Source organism: Xyrauchen texanus, chromosome 47 (assembly GCF_025860055.1).
Source record: "Xyrauchen texanus isolate HMW12.3.18 chromosome 47, RBS_HiC_50CHRs, whole genome shotgun sequence".
Taxonomy (NCBI): domain Eukaryota; kingdom Metazoa; phylum Chordata; class Actinopteri; order Cypriniformes; family Catostomidae; genus Xyrauchen; species Xyrauchen texanus.
The window spans coordinates 25,454,249-25,470,473 of record NC_068322.1 but is presented as its reverse complement, the minus strand read 5'-3'; the positions used below and the strand labels follow the sequence as shown (position 1 = coordinate 25,470,473).

General features: G+C 45.2%; 1 long non-coding RNA gene across 3 annotated transcripts; it reads right to left on the bottom strand.

Moving 5' to 3' along the window:
• Positions 1-667: 667 nt before the first annotated feature.
• On the bottom strand, positions 668-15,853 carry LOC127639131 (uncharacterized). 3 transcript variants are annotated; one of them, XR_007969927.1, is made up of 3 exons: positions 15,527-15,853; positions 9,409-9,566; positions 668-807 (listed from the first exon to the last, which is right to left on the bottom strand). It is a non-coding gene; the product is annotated as an uncharacterized LOC127639131 (long non-coding RNA). The 3 variants fall into 3 exon arrangements; XR_007969928.1 differs by lacking the exon at positions 15,527-15,853 and adding an exon at positions 11,670-11,757; XR_007969929.1 differs by lacking the exon at positions 668-807 and adding an exon at positions 7,493-7,649.
• Positions 15,854-16,225: the final 372 nt, after the last annotated feature.

Genomic DNA, 16,225 nt, shown 5'->3' with positions numbered 1-16,225 from the left:
CTGTCATCTGTTCCCCATGTACTATATTTCCCATCATTACCTGATCTGATCACCTCCAGCTGTTTCCCATTATTCCTCACCTGTGTTTAATTATCTCATTAGTCTTTGTGTATATAATGCCCTGATTTCTGTTCAGTAGTTGAACGTTTGTTTGTGGCTGTCCACCTGATCAGCTCTGCTGTCCTGGCCTTCTGCTGGACTTGCTCTGTTCTTCTAGCCATCTACCTGACCTGCTCATGTCTCGTGGCGTTCCACCTGATCCTCTCTGGTCTCCTGGCCATCTGCTTGATCTGCTCCAGTCTCACTGCTCTCCGACTTCATCTGGGCCATGTTCTCCTCATTCCCTTGCCTCTGGTGTGTTAGATCTGTCATCTGTTCCCCATGTACTATATTTCCAATCATTACCTGATCTGATCACCTCCAGCTGTTTCCCATTATTCCACACCTGTGTTTAATTATCTCATTAGTCTTTGTGTATATAATGCCCTGATTTCTGTTCAGTAGTTGAATGTTTGTTTGTGGCTGTCCACCTGATCAGCTCTGCTGTCCTGGCCTTCTGCTGGACTTATTCAGTTCTTCTAGCCATCTGCCTGTGTTGCCTCTGTCATCTGTTCCCCATGTACTATATTTCCCATCATTACATGATCTGATCACCTCCATCTGTTTCCCATTATTCCTCACCTGTGTTTAATTATCTCATTAGTCTTTGTGTATATAATGCCCTGATTTCTGTTCAGTATTGGTCAATATTTGAATGTTTGTGGCTTTCCACCTGTTCAACTCTGCTGTCCTGGCCTTCTGCTGTACCTGCTCCTGGTGTCGTGTCTGTCCACCTGGTCAACTCTGCTGACCTGGCCTTCTGCTGGACTTATTCAGTTCTTCTAGCCTGTGTTGCCTCTGTCTTCTGTTCCCCATATACTATATTTCCCATCATTACATGATCTGATCACCTCCAGCTGTTTCCCATTATTCCTCACCTGTGTTTAATTATCTCATTAGTCTTTGTGTATATAATGCCCTGATTTCTGTTCAGTCCTGGTCATTTGTTGAATGTTATTAGACCTACCGTGATTTGCCCATGTCCTTCGTGGATGTTTTTTCCTCTTTATATTATTGTTTTCTACTGTGGATTTCTACTTTCCTGGCCGTCTACTGGACCTGCTTCTGGTATCCCTGGTGTCGTGGCTGTCCACCTGATCAGCTCTGCTGTCCTGGCCTTCTGCTGGAATTGCTCTGTTCTTCTAGCCATCTGCCTGACCTGCTCATGTCTCGTGGCGTTCCACCTGATCCTCTCTGGTCTCCTGGGCCTCCTGGCCATCTGCTTGATCTGCTCCAGTCTCACTGGTCTCCGACTTCATCTGGGCCATGTTCTCCTCATTCCCTTGCCTCTGGTGTGTTAGATCTGTCATCTGTTCCCCATGTACTATATTTCCCATCATTACCTGATCTGATCACTTCCAGCTGTTTCCCATTATTCCTCACCTGTGTTTAATTATCTCATTAGTCTTTGTGTATATAATGCCCTGATTTCTGTTCAGTCCTGGTCATTTGTTGAATGTTATTAGACCTACCGTGATTTGCCCATGCCCTACGTGGATGTTTTTTCCTCTTTATATTCTTGTTTTCTACCGTGGATTTCTACTTTCCTGGCCGTCTACTGGACCTGCTCTGGTGTCTCCGGTGTCGTGGCTGTCCACCTGATCAGCTCTGCTGTCCTGGCCTTCTGCTGGACTTATTCAGTTCTTCTAGCCATCTGCCTGTGTTGCCTCTGTCATCTGTTCCCCATGTACTATATTTCCAATCATTACCTGATCTGATCACCTCCAGCTGTTTCCCATTATTCCTCACCTGTGTTTAATTATCTCATTAGTCTTTGTGTATATAATGCCCTGATATCTGTTCAGTAGTTGAATGTTTGTTTGTGGCTGTCCACCTGATCAGCTCTGCTGTCCTGGCCTTCTGCTGGACTTATTCAGTTCTTCTAGCCATCTGCCTGTGTTGCCTCTGTCATCTGTTCCCCATGTACTATATTTCCCATCATTACCTGATCTGATCACCTCCAGCTGTTTCCCATTATTCCTCACCTGTGTTTAATTATCTCATTAGTCTTTGTGTATATAATGCCCTGATATCTGTTCAGTAGTTGAATGTTTGTTTGTGGCTGTCCACCTGATCAGCTCTGCTGTCCTGGCCTTCTGCTGGACTTATTCAGTTCTTCTAGCCATCTGCCTGTGTTGCCTCTGTCATCTGTTCCCCATGTACTATATTTCCCATCATTACCTGATCTGATCACCTCCAGCTGTTTCCCATTATTCCTCACCTGTGTTTAATTATCTCATTAGTCTTTGTGTATATAATGCCCTGATATCTGTTCAGTAGTTGAATGTTTGTTTGTGGCTGTCCACCTGATCAGCTCTGCTGTCCTGGCCTTCTGCTGGACTTATTCAGTTCTTCTAGCCATCTGCCTGTGTTGCCTCTGTCATCTGTTCCCCATGTACTATATTTCCCATCATTACCTGATCTGATCACCTCCAGCTGTTTCCCATTATTCCTCACCTGTGTTTAATTATCTAATTAGTCTTTGTGTATATAATGCCCTGATTTCTGTTCAGTATTGGTCAATATTTGAATGTTTGTGGCTTTCCACCTGTTCAACTCTGCTGTCCTGGCCTTCTGCTGGACTTATTCAGTTCTTCTAGCCATCTGCCCGTGTTGCCTCTGTCATCTGTTCCCCATGTACTATATTTCCCATCATTACCTGATCTGATCACCTCCAGCTGTTTCCCATTATTCCTCACCTGTGTTTAATTATCTCATTAGTCTTTGTGTATATAATGCCCTGATTTCTGTTCAGTAGTTGAACGTTTGTTTGTGGCTGTCCACCTGATCAGCTCTGCTGTCCTGGACTTCTGCTGGACTTGTTCTGTTCTTCTAGCCATCTGACTGTGTTGCCTCTGTCATCTGTTCCCCATGTACTATATTTCCCATCATTACCTGATCTGATCACCTCCAGCTGTTTCCCATTATTCCTCACCTGTGTTTAATTATCTCATTAGTCTTTGTGTATATAATGCCCTGATTTCTGTTCAGTAGTTGAACGTTTGTTTGTGGCTGTCCACCTGATCAGCTCTGCTGTCCTGGCCTTCTGCTGGACTTGTTCTGTTCTTCTAGCCATCTGCCTGTGTTGCCTCTGTCATCTGTTCCCCATGTACTATATTTCCCATCATTACCTGATCTGATCACCTCCAGCTGTTTCCCATTATTTCTCACCTGTGTTTAATTATCTCATTAGTCTTTGTGTATATAATGCCCTGATTTCTGTTCAGTATTGGTCAATATTTGAATGTTTGTGGCTTTCCACCTGTTCAGCTCTGCTGTCCTGGCCTTCTGCTGGACTTATTCAGTTCTTCTAGCCATCTGCCTGTGTTGCCTCTGTCATCTGTTCCCCATGTACTATATTTCCCATCATTACCTGATCTGATCACCTCCAGCTGTTTCCCATTATTCCTCACCTGTGTTTAATTATCTCATTAGTCTTTGTGTATATAATGCCCTGATTTCTGTTCAGTAGTTGAACGTTTGTTTGTGGCTGTCCACCTGATCAGCTCTGCTGTCCTGGCCTTCTGCTGGACTTGCTCTGTTCTTCTAGCCATCTACCTGACCTGCTCATGTCTCGTGGCGTTCCACCTGATCCTCTCTGGTCTCCTGGCCATCTGCTTGATCTGCTCCAGTCTCACTGCTCTCCGACTTCATCTGGGCCATGTTCTCCTCATTCCCTTGCCTCTGGTGTGTTAGATCTGTCATCTGTTCCCCATGTACTATATTTCCAATCATTACCTGATCTGATCACCTCCAGCTGTTTCCCATTATTCCACACCTGTGTTTAATTATCTCATTAGTCTTTGTGTATATAATGCCCTGATTTCTGTTCAGTAGTTGAATGTTTGTTTGTGGCTGTCCACCTGATCAGCTCTGCTGTCCTGGCCTTCTGCTGGACTTATTCAGTTCTTCTAGCCATCTGCCTGTGTTGCCTCTGTCATCTGTTCCCCATGTACTATATTTCCCATCATTACATGATCTGATCACCTCCATCTGTTTCCCATTATTCCTCACCTGTGTTTAATTATCTCATTAGTCTTTGTGTATATAATGCCCTGATTTCTGTTCAGTATTGGTCAATATTTGAATGTTTGTGGCTTTCCACCTGTTCAACTCTGCTGTCCTGGCCTTCTGCTGTACCTGCTCTTGTATCCCTGGTGTCGTGTCTGTCCACCTGGTCAACTCTGCTGACCTGGCCTTCTGCTGGACTTATTCAGTTCTTCTAGCCATCTGCCTGTGTTGCCTCTGTCTTCTGTTCCCCATATACTATATTTCCCATCATTACATGATCTGATCACCTCCAGCTGTTTCCCATTATTCCTCACCTGTGTTTAATTATCTCATTAGTCTTTGTGTATATAATGCCCTGATTTCTGTTCAGTCCTGGTCATTTGTTGAATGTTATTAGACCTACCGTGATTTGCCCATGTCCTTCGTGGATGTTTTTTCCTCTTTATATTATTGTTTTCTACTGTGGATTTCTACTTTCCTGGCCGTCTACTGGACCTGCTTCTGGTATCCCTGGTGTCGTGGCTGTCCACCTGATCAGCTCTGCTGTCCTGGCCTTCTGCTGGAATTGCTCTGTTCTTCTAGCCATCTGCCTGACCTGCTCATGTCTCGTGGCGTTCCACCTGATCCTCTCTGGTCTCCTGGGCCTCCTGGCCATCTGCTTGATCTGCTCCAGTCTCACTGGTCTCCGACTTCATCTGGGCCATGTTCTCCTCATTCCCTTGCCTCTGGTGTGTTAGATCTGTCATCTGTTCCCCATGTACTATATTTCCCATCATTACCTGATCTGATCACTTCCAGCTGTTTCCCATTATTCCTCACCTGTGTTTAATTATCTCATTAGTCTTTGTGTATATAATGCCCTGATTTCTGTTCAGTCCTGGTCATTTGTTGAATGTTATTAGACCTACCGTGATTTGCCCATGCCCTACGTGGATGTTTTTTCCTCTTTATATTCTTGTTTTCTACCGTGGATTTCTACTTTCCTGGCCGTCTACTGGACCTGCTCTGGTGTCTCCGGTGTCGTGGCTGTCCACCTGATCAGCTCTGCTGTCCTGGCCTTCTGCTGGACTTATTCAGTTCTTCTAGCCATCTGCCTGTGTTGCCTCTGTCATCTGTTCCCCATGTACTATATTTCCAATCATTACCTGATCTGATCACCTCCAGCTGTTTCCCATTATTCCTCACCTGTGTTTAATTATCTCATTAGTCTTTGTGTATATAATGCCCTGATATCTGTTCAGTAGTTGAATGTTTGTTTGTGGCTGTCCACCTGATCAGCTCTGCTGTCCTGGCCTTCTGCTGGACTTATTCAGTTCTTCTAGCCATCTGCCTGTGTTGCCTCTGTCATCTGTTCCCCATGTACTATATTTCCCATCATTACCTGATCTGATCACCTCCAGCTGTTTCCCATTATTCCTCACCTGTGTTTAATTATCTCATTAGTCTTTGTGTATATAATGCCCTGATATCTGTTCAGTAGTTGAATGTTTGTTTGTGGCTGTCCACCTGATCAGCTCTGCTGTCCTGGCCTTCTGCTGGACTTATTCAGTTCTTCTAGCCATCTGCCTGTGTTGCCTCTGTCATCTGTTCCCCATGTACTATATTTCCCATCATTACCTGATCTGATCACCTCCAGCTGTTTCCCATTATTCCTCACCTGTGTTTAATTATCTCATTAGTCTTTGTGTATATAATGCCCTGATATCTGTTCAGTAGTTGAATGTTTGTTTGTGGCTGTCCACCTGATCAGCTCTGCTGTCCTGGCCTTCTGCTGGACTTATTCAGTTCTTCTAGCCATCTGCCTGTGTTGCCTCTGTCATCTGTTCCCCATGTACTATATTTCCCATCATTACCTGATCTGATCACCTCCATCTGTTTCCCATTATTCCTCACCTGTGTTTAATTATCTCATTAGTCTTTGTTTATATAATGCCCTGATATCTGTTCAGTAGTTGAATGTTTGTTTGTGGCTGTCCACCTGATCAGCTCTGCTGTCCTGGCCTTCTGCTGGACTTATTCAGTTCTTCTAGCCATCTGCCTGTGTTGCCTCTGTCATCTGTTCCCCATGTACTATATTTCCCATCATTACCTGATCTGATCACCTCCAGCTGTTTCCCATTATTCCTCACCTGTGTTTAATTATCTCATTAGTCTTTGTGTATATAATGCCCTGATTTCTGTTCAGTATTGGTCAATATTTGAATGTTTGTGGCTTTCCACCTGTTCAACTCTGCTGTCCTGGCCTTCTGCTGTACCTGCTCTTGTATCCCTGGTGTCGTGTCTGTCCACCTGATCAACTCTGCTGTCCTGGCCTTCTGCTGGACTTATTCAGTTCTTCTAGCCATCTGCCTGTGTTGCCTCTGTCATCTGTTCCCCATATACTATATTTCCCATCATTACATGATCTGATCACCTCCAGCTGTTTCCAATTATTCCTCACCTGTGTTTAATTATCTCATTAGTCTTTGTGTATATAATGCCCTGATTTCTGTTCAGTCCTGGTCATTTGTTGAATGTTATTAGACCTACCGTGATTTGCCCATGCCCTACTTGGATGTTTTTTCCTCTTTATATTCTTGTTTTCTACCGTGGATTTCTACTTTCCTGGCCGTCTACTGGATCTGCTTCTGGTATCCCTGGTGTCGTGGCTGTCCACCTGATCAGCTCTGCTGTCCTGGCCTTCTGCTGGACATGCTCTGTTCTTCTAGCCATCTGCCTGACCTGCTCATGTCTCGTGGCGTTCCACCTGATCCTCTCTGGTCTCCTGGGCCTCCTGGCCATCTGCTTGATCAGCTCCAGTCTCACTGGTCTCCGACTTCATCTGGGCCATGTTCTCCTCATTCCCTTGCCTCTGGTGTGTTAGATCTGTCATCTGTTCCCCATGTACTATATTTCCCATCATTACCTGATCTGATCACCTCCAGCTGTTTCCCATTATTCCTCACCTGTGTTTAATTATCTCATTAGTCTTTGTGTATATAATGCCCTGATTTCTGTTCAGTAGTTGAACGTTTGTTTGTGGCTGTCCACCTGATCAGCTCTGCTGTCCTGGCCTTCTGCTGGACTTATTCAGTTCCTCTAGCCATCTGCCTGAGTTGCCTCTGTCATCTGTTCCCCATGTACTATATTTCCCATCATTACCTGATCTGATCACCTCCAGCTGTTTCCCATTATTCCTCACCTGTGTTTATCTCATTAGTCTTTGTGTATATAATGCCCTGATATCTGTTCAGTAGTTGAATGTTTGTTTGTGGCTGTCCACCTGATCAGCTCTGCTGTCCTGGCCTTCTGCTGGACTTATTCAGTTCTTCTAGCCATCTGCCTGTGTTGCCTCTGTCATCTGTTCCCCATGTACTATATTTCCCATCATTACCTGATCTGATCACTTCCAGCTGTTTCCCATTATTCCTCACCTGTGTTTAATTATCTCATTAGTCTTTGTGTATATAATGCCCTGATTTCTGTTCAGTATTGGTCAATATTTGAATGTTTGTGGCTTTCCACCTGTTCAACTCTGCTGTCCTGGCCTTCTGCTGTACCTGCTCTTGTATCCCTGCTGTCGTGTCTGTCCACCTGATCAACTCTGCTGTCCTGGCCTTCTGCTGGACTTATTCAGTTCTTCTAGCCATCTGCCTGTGTTAGCTCTGTAATCTGTTCCCGATGTGCTTTATTTCCCATCATTACCTGATCTGATCACCTCCAGCTGTTTCCCATTATTCCTCACCTGTGTTTAATTATCTCATTAGTCTTTGTGTATATAATGCCCTGATTTCTGTTCAGTCCTGGTCATTTGTTGAATGTTATTAGACCTACCGTGATTTGCACATGCCCTACGTGGATCTTTTTTCCTCTTTATATTATTGTTTTCTATCGTGGATTTCTACTTTCCTGGCCGTCTACTGGACCTGCTCTGGTATCCCTGGTGTCGTGGCTGTCCACCTGATCAGCTCTGCTGTCCTGGCCTTCTGCTGGACTTGCTCTGTTCTTCTAGCCATCTGCCTGACCTGCTCATGTTTCGTGGCGTTCCACCTGATCCTCTCTTGTCTCCTGGGATTCCTAGCCATCTGCTTGATCTGCTCCAGTCTCACTGTTCTCCGACTCCATCTGGGCCCTGTTCCCCTCATTCCCTTGCCTCTGGTGTGTTAGCTCTGTCATCTGTTCCCCATGTGCTTTATTTCCCATCATTACCTGATCTGATCACCTCCAGCTGTTTCCCATTATTCCTCACCTGTGTTTAATTATCTCATTAGTCTTTGTGTATATAATGCCCTGATATCTGTTCAGTAGTTGAATGTTTGTTTGTGGCTGTCCACCTGATCAGCTCTGCTGTCCTGGCCTTCTGCTGGACTTATTCAGTTCTTCTAGCCATCTGCCTGTGTTGCCTCTGTCATCTGTTCCCCATGTACTATATTTCCCATCATTACCTGATCTGATCACCTCCAGCTGTTTCCCATTATTCCTCACCTGTGTTTAATTATCTCATTAGTCTTTGTGTATATAATGCCCTGATATCTGTTCAGTAGTTGAATGTTTGTTTGTGGCTGTCCACCTGATCAGCTCTGCTGTCCTGGCCTTCTGCTGGACTTATTCAGTTCTTCTAGCCATCTGCCTGTGTTGCCTCTGTCATCTGTTCCCCATGTACTATATTTCCCATCATTACCTGATCTGATCACCTCCAGCTGTTTCCCATTATTCCTCACCTGTGTTTAATTATCTCATTAGTCTTTGTGTATATAATGCCCTGATATCTGTTCAGTAGTTGAATGTTTGTTTGTGGCTGTCCACCTGATCAGCTCTGCTGTCCTGGCCTTCTGCTGGACTTATTCAGTTCTTCTAGCCATCTGCCTGTGTTGCCTCTGTCATCTGTTCCCCATGTACTATATTTCCCATCATTACCTGATCTGATCACCTCCATCTGTTTCCCATTATTCCTCACCTGTGTTTAATTATCTCATTAGTCTTTGTTTATATAATGCCCTGATATCTGTTCAGTAGTTGAATGTTTGTTTGTGGCTGTCCACCTGATCAGCTCTGCTGTCCTGGCCTTCTGCTGGACTTATTCAGTTCTTCTAGCCATCTGCCTGTGTTGCCTCTGTCATCTGTTCCCCATGTACTATATTTCCCATCATTACCTGATCTGATCACCTCCAGCTGTTTCCCATTATTCCTCACCTGTGTTTAATTATCTCATTAGTCTTTGTGTATATAATGCCCTGATTTCTGTTCAGTATTGGTAAATATTTGAATGTTTGTGGCTTTCCACCTGTTCAACTCTGCTGTCCTGGCCTTCTGCTGTACCTGCTCTTGTATCCCTGGTGTCGTGTCTGTCCACCTGATCAACTCTGCTGTCCTGGCCTTCTGCTGGACTTATTCAGTTCTTCTAGCCATCTGCCTGTGTTGCCTCTGTCATCTGTTCCCCATATACTATATTTCCCATCATTACATGATCTGATCACCTCAAGCTGTTTCCAATTATTCCTCACCTGTGTTTAATTATCTCATTAGTCTTTGTGTATATAATGCCCTGATTTCTGTTCAGTCCTGGTCATTTGTTGAATGTTATTAGACCTACCGTGATTTGCCCATGCCCTACTTGGATGTTTTTTCCTCTTTATATTCTTGTTTTCTACCGTGGATTTCTACTTTCCTGGCCGTCTACTGGATCTGCTTCTGGTATCCCTGGTGTCGTGGCTGTCCACCTGATCAGCTCTGCTGTCCTGGCCTTCTGCTGGACATGCTCTGTTCTTCTAGCCATCTGCCTGACCTGCTCATGTCTCGTGGCGTTCCACCTGATCCTCTCTGGTCTCCTGGGCCTCCTGGCCATCTGCTTGATCAGCTCCAGTCTCACTGGTCTCCGACTTCATCTGGGCCATGTTCTCCTCATTCCCTTGCCTCTGGTGTGTTAGATCTGTCATCTGTTCCCCATGTACTATATTTCCCATCATTACCTGATCTGATCACCTCCAGCTGTTTCCCATTATTCCTCACCTGTGTTTAATTATCTCATTAGTCTTTGTGTATATAATGCCCTGATTTCTGTTCAGTAGTTGAACGTTTGTTTGTGGCTGTCCACCTGATCAGCTCTGCTGTCCTGGCCTTCTGCTGGACTTATTCAGTTCTTCTAGCCATCTGCCTGTGTTGCCTCTGTCATCTGTTCCCCATGTACTATATTTCCCATCATTACCTGATCTGATCACCTCCAGCTGTTTCCCATTATTCCTCACCTGTGTTTAATTATCTCATTAGTCTTTGTGTATATAATGCCCTGATATCTGTTCAGTAGTTGAATGTTTGTTTGTGGCTGTCCACCTGATCAGCTCTGCTGTCCTGGCCTTCTGCTGGACTTATTCAGTTCTTCTAGCCATCTGCCTGTGTTGCCTCTGTCATCTGTTCCCCATGTACTATATTTCCCATCATTACCTGATCTGATCACCTCCAGCTGTTTCCCATTATTCCTCACCTGTGTTTAATTATCTCATTAGTCTTTGTGTATATAATGCCCTGATTTCTGTTCAGTATTGGTCAATATTTGAATGTTTGTGGCTTTCCACCTGTTCAACTCTGCTGTCCTGGCCTTCTGCTGTACCTGCTCTTGTATCCCTGCTGTCGTGTCTGTCCACCTGATCAACTCTGCTGTCCTGGCCTTCTGCTGGACTTATTCAGTTCTTCTAGCCATCTGCCTGTGTTAGCTCTGTAATCTGTTCCCGATGTGCTTTATTTCCCATCATTACCTGATCTGATCACCTCCAGCTGTTTCCCATTATTCCTCACCTGTGTTTAATTATCTCATTAGTCTTTGTGTATATAATGCCCTGATTTCTGTTCAGTCCTGGTCATTTGTTGAATGTTATTAGACCTACCGTGATTTGCACATGCCCTACGTGGATCTTTTTTCCTCTTTATATTATTGTTTTCTATCGTGGATTTCTACTTTCCTGGCCGTCTACTGGACCTGCTCTGGTATCCCTGGTGTCGTGGCTGTCCACCTGATCAGCTCTGCTGTCCTGGCCTTCTGCTGGACTTGCTCTGTTCTTCTAGCCATCTGCCTGACCTGCTCATGTTTCGTGGCGTTCCACCTGATCCTCTCTTGTCTCCTGGGATTCCTAGCCATCTGCTTGATCTGCTCCAGTCTCACTGTTCTCCGACTCCATCTGGGCCCTGTTCCCCTCATTCCCTTGCCTCTGGTGTGTTAGCTCTGTCATCTGTTCCCCATGTGCTTTATTTCCCATCATTACCTGATCTGATCACCTCCAGCTGTTTCCCATTATTCCTCACCTGTGTTTAATTATCTCATTAGTCTTTGTGTATATAATGCCCTGATTTCTGTTCAGTCCTGGTCATTTGTTGAATGTTTGTGGCTTTCCACCTGTTCAACTCTGCTGTCCTGGCCTTCTGCTGTACCTGCTCTTGTATTCCTGGTGTCGTGTCTGTCCACCTGATCAACTCTGCTGTCCTGGCCTTCTGCTGGATTTATTCAGTTCTTCTAGCCATCTGCCTGTGTTGCCTCTGTCATCTGTTCCCCATGTACTATATTTCCCATCATTACATGATCTGATCACCTCCAGCTGTTTCCCATTATTCCTCACCTGTGTTTAATTATCTCATTAGTCTTTGTGTATATAATGCCCTGATTTCTGTTCAGTCCTGATCATTTGTTGAATGTTATTAGACCTACCGTGACTTGCCCATGCCCTACGTGGATGTTTTTTCCTCTTTATATTATTGTTTTCTATCGTGGATTTCTACTTTCCTGGCCGTCTACTGGACCAGCTCTGGTATCTCTGGTGTCGTGCCTGTCCACCTGATCAGCTCTGCTGTCCGTGACTTCTGCTGGACTTGCTCTGTTCTTCTAGCCATCTACCTGACCTGCTCATGTCTCGTGGCGTTCCACCTGATCCTCACTGGTCTCCTGGGATTCCTAGAAATCTGCTTGATCTGCTCCAGTCTCACTGGTCTCCGACTCCATCTGGGCCCTGTTCCCCTCATTCCCTTGCCTCTGGTGTGTTAGCTCTGTAATCTGTTCCCCATGTGCTTTATTACCTGATCTGATCACCTCCAGCTGTTTCCCATTATTCCTCACCTGTGTTTAATTATCTCATTAGTCTTTGTGTATATAATGCCCTGATTTCTGTTCAGTATTGGTCAGTAGTTGAATGTTTGTGGCTTTCCACCTGATCAGCTGTGCTGTCCTGGCCTTCTGCTGTACCTGCTCTTGTATCCCTGGTGTCGTGGCTGTCCACCTGATCAACTCTGCTGTCCTGGCCTTCTGCTGCACTTATTCAGTTCTTCTAGCCATCTGCCTGTGTTGCCTCTGTCATCTGTTCCCCATGTACTATATTTCCCATCATTACATGATCTGATCACCTCCAGCTGATCCCATTATTCCTCACCTGTGTTTAATTATCTCATTAGTCTTTGTGTATATAATGCCCTGATTTCTGTTCAGTCCTGGTCATTTGTTGAATGTTATTAGACCTACCGTGATTTGCCCATGCCCTACGTGGATGTTTTCCTCTTTATATTATTGTTTTCTATCGTGGATTTCTACTTTCCTGGCCGTCTACTGGACCTGCTCTGGTATCTCTGGTGTCGTGCCTGTCCACCTGATCAGCTCTGCTGTCCGTGACTTCTGCTGGACTTGCTCTGTTCTTCTAGCCATCTGACTGACCTGCTCATGTCACGTGGCGTTCCTCCTGATCCTCTCTGGTCTCCTGGGCCTCCTGGCCATCTGCTTGATCTGCTTCAGTCTCACTGGTGTCCGACTCCATCTGGGCCATGTTCCCCTCATTCCCTTGCCTCTGGTGTGTTAGCTCTGTCATCTGTTCCCCATGTACTATATTTCCCATCATTACCTGATCTGATCACCTCCAGCTGTTTCCCATTATTCCTCACCTGTGTTTAATTATCTCATTAGTCTTTGTGTATATAATGCCCTGATTTCTGTTCAGTATTGGTCAGTAGTTGAATGTTTGTGGCTTTCCACCTGATCAGCTGTGCTGTCCTGGCCTTCTGCTGTACCTGCTCTTGTATTCCTGGTGTCGTGTCTGTCCACCTGATCAACTCTGCTGTCCTGGCCTTCTGCTGCACTTATTCAGTTCTTCTAGCCATCTGCCTGTGTTGCCTCTGTCATCTGTTCCCCATGTACTATATTTCCCATCATTACCTGATCTGATCACCTCCAGCTGTTTCCCATTATTCCTCACCTGTGTTTAATTATCTCATTAGTCTTTGTGTATATAATGCCCTGATTTCTGTTCAGTATTGGTCAGTAGTTGAATGTTTGTGGTATTCCACCTGATCAGCTGTGCTGTCCTGGCCTTCTGCTGTACCTGCTCTTGTATTCCTGGTGTCGTGTCTGTCCACCTGATCAACTCTGCTGTCCTGGCCTTCTGCTGCACTTATTCAGTTCTTCTAGCCATCTGCCTGTGTTGCCTCTGTCATCTGTTCCCCATGTACTATATTTCCCATCATTACCTGATCTGATCACCTCCAGCTGTTTCCCATTATTCCTCACCTGTGTTTAATTATCTCATTAGTCTTTGTGTATATAATGCCCTGATTTCTGTTCAGTATTGGTCAGTAGTTGAATGTTTGTGGCTTTCCACCTGTTCAACTCTGCTGTCCTGGCCTTCTGCTGTACCTGCTCTTGTATCCCTGGTGTTGTGTCTGTCCACCTGATCAACTCTGCTGTCCTGGCCTTCTGCTGGACTTATTCAGTTCTTCTAATCTTCTGCCTGTGTTGCCTCTGTCATCTGTTCCCCATGTACTATATTTCCCATCATTACATGATCTGATCACCTCCATCTGTTTCCCATTATTCCTCACCTGTGTTTAATTATCTCATTAGTCTTTGTGTATATAATGCCCTGATTTCTGTTCAGTCCTGGTCATTTGTTGAATGTTATTAGACCTACCGTGATTTGCCCGTGCCCTACGTGGATGTTTTTTCCTCTTTATATTATTGTTTTCTATCGTGGATTTCTACTTTCCTGGCCGTCTACTGGACCTGCTCTGGTATCTCTGGTGTCGTGCCTGTCCACCTGATCAGCTCTGCTGTCCGTGACTTCTGCTGGACTTGCTCTGTTCTTCTAGCCATCTGCCTGACCTGCTCATGTCTCGTGGCGTTCCACCTGATCCTCACTGGTCTCCTGGGATTCCTAGAAATCTGCTTGATCTGCTCCAGTCTCACTGGTCTCCGACTCCATCTGGGCCCTGTTCCCCTCATTCCCTTGCCTCTGGTGTGTTAGCTCTGTAATCTGTTCCCCATGTGCTTTATTTCCCATCATTACCTGATCTGATCACCTCCAGCTGTTTCCCATTATTCCTCACCTGTGTTTAATTATCTCATTAGTCTTTGTGTATATAATGCCCTGATTTCTGTTCAGTATTGGTCAGTATTTGAATGTTTGTGGCTTTCCACCTGATCAGCTGTGCTGTCCTGGCCTTCTGCTGTACCTGCTCTTGTATCCCTGGTGTCGTGGCTGTCCACCTGATCAACTCTGCTGTCCTGGCCTTCTGCTGCACTTATTCAGTTCTTCTAGCCATCTGCCTGTGTTGCCTCTGTCATCTGTTCCCCATGTACTATATTTCCCATCATTACATGATCTGATCACCTCCAGCTGATCCCATTATTCCTCACCTGTGTTTAATTATCTCATTAGTCTTTGTGTATATAATGCCCTGATTTCTGTTCAGTCCTGATCATTTGTTGAATGTTTTTAGACCTACCGTGATTTGCCCATGCCCTACGTGGATGTTTATCCTCTTTATATTATTGTTTTCTATCGTGGATTTCTACTTTCCTGGCCGTCTACTGGACCTGCTCTGGTATCTCTGGTGTCGTGCCTGTCCACCTGATCAGCTCTGCTGTCCGTGACTTCTGCTGGACTTGCTCTGTTCTTCTAGCCATCTGCCTGACCTGCTCATGTCTCGTGGCGTTCCACCTGATCCTCACTGGTCTCCTGGGATTCCTAGAAATCTGCTTGATCTGCTCCAGTCTCACTGGTCTCCGACTCCATCTGTGCCCTGTTCCCCTCATTCCCTTGCCTCTGGTGTGTTAGCTCTGTCATCTGTTCCCCATGTGCTTTATTACCTGATCTGATCACCTCCAGCTGTTTCCCATTATTCCTCACCTGTGTTTAATTATCTCATTAGTCTTTGTGTATATAATGCCCTGATTTCTGTTCAGTATTGGTCAGTTGTTGAATGTTTGTGGCTTTCCACCTGTTCAACTCTGCTGTCCTGGCCTTCTGCTGTACCTGCTCTTGTATTCCTGGTGTCGTGTCTGTCCACCTGATCAACTCTGCTGTCCTGGCCTTCTGCTGCACTTATTCAGTTCTTCTAGCCATCTGCCTGTGTTGCCTCTGTCATCTGTTCCCCATGTACTATATTTCCCATCATTACATGATCTGATCACCTCCAGCTGTTTCCCATTATTCCTCACCTGTGTTTAATTATCTCATTAGTCTTTGTGTATATAATGCCCTGATTTCTGTTCAGTCCTGATCATTTGTTGAATGTTATTAGACCTACCGTGACTTGCCCATGCCCTACGTGGATGTTTTTTCCTCTTTATATTATTGTTTTCTATCGTGGATTTCTACTTTCCTGGCCGTCTACTGGACCTGCTCTGGTATCTCTGGTGTCGTGCCTGTCCACCTGATCAGCTCTGCTGTCCGTGACTTCTGCTGGACTTGCTCTGTTCTTCTAGCCATCTGCTTGATCTGCTGCCCTGATTTCCTGATCAGCTCTGATTTCCAGGCCGTCTACTGGACCTGCTCTGGTCTCCCTGGTGTCGTGGCTGTCCACCTGATAAACTCTACTGTCCTGGCCTTCTGCTGGACTTATTCAGTTCTTCTTGCCATCTGCCTGTGTTGCCTCTGTCATCTGTTCCTCTTTGTCTACATTTCCCATCATTCCCTGCTCTGATCACCTCCAGCTGTTTCCCATTGTTCCTCACCTGTATTTAATTATCTCATTAGTCTTTGTGAATATAATGCCGTGATTTCTGTTCAGACCTGGTCATTTGTTGAATGTGTTTAGACCATCCGTGATTTGCCCATTTCCTAAGTGGATGTTTTATCCTCTTTATATTATTGTTTTCTATAGTGGATGT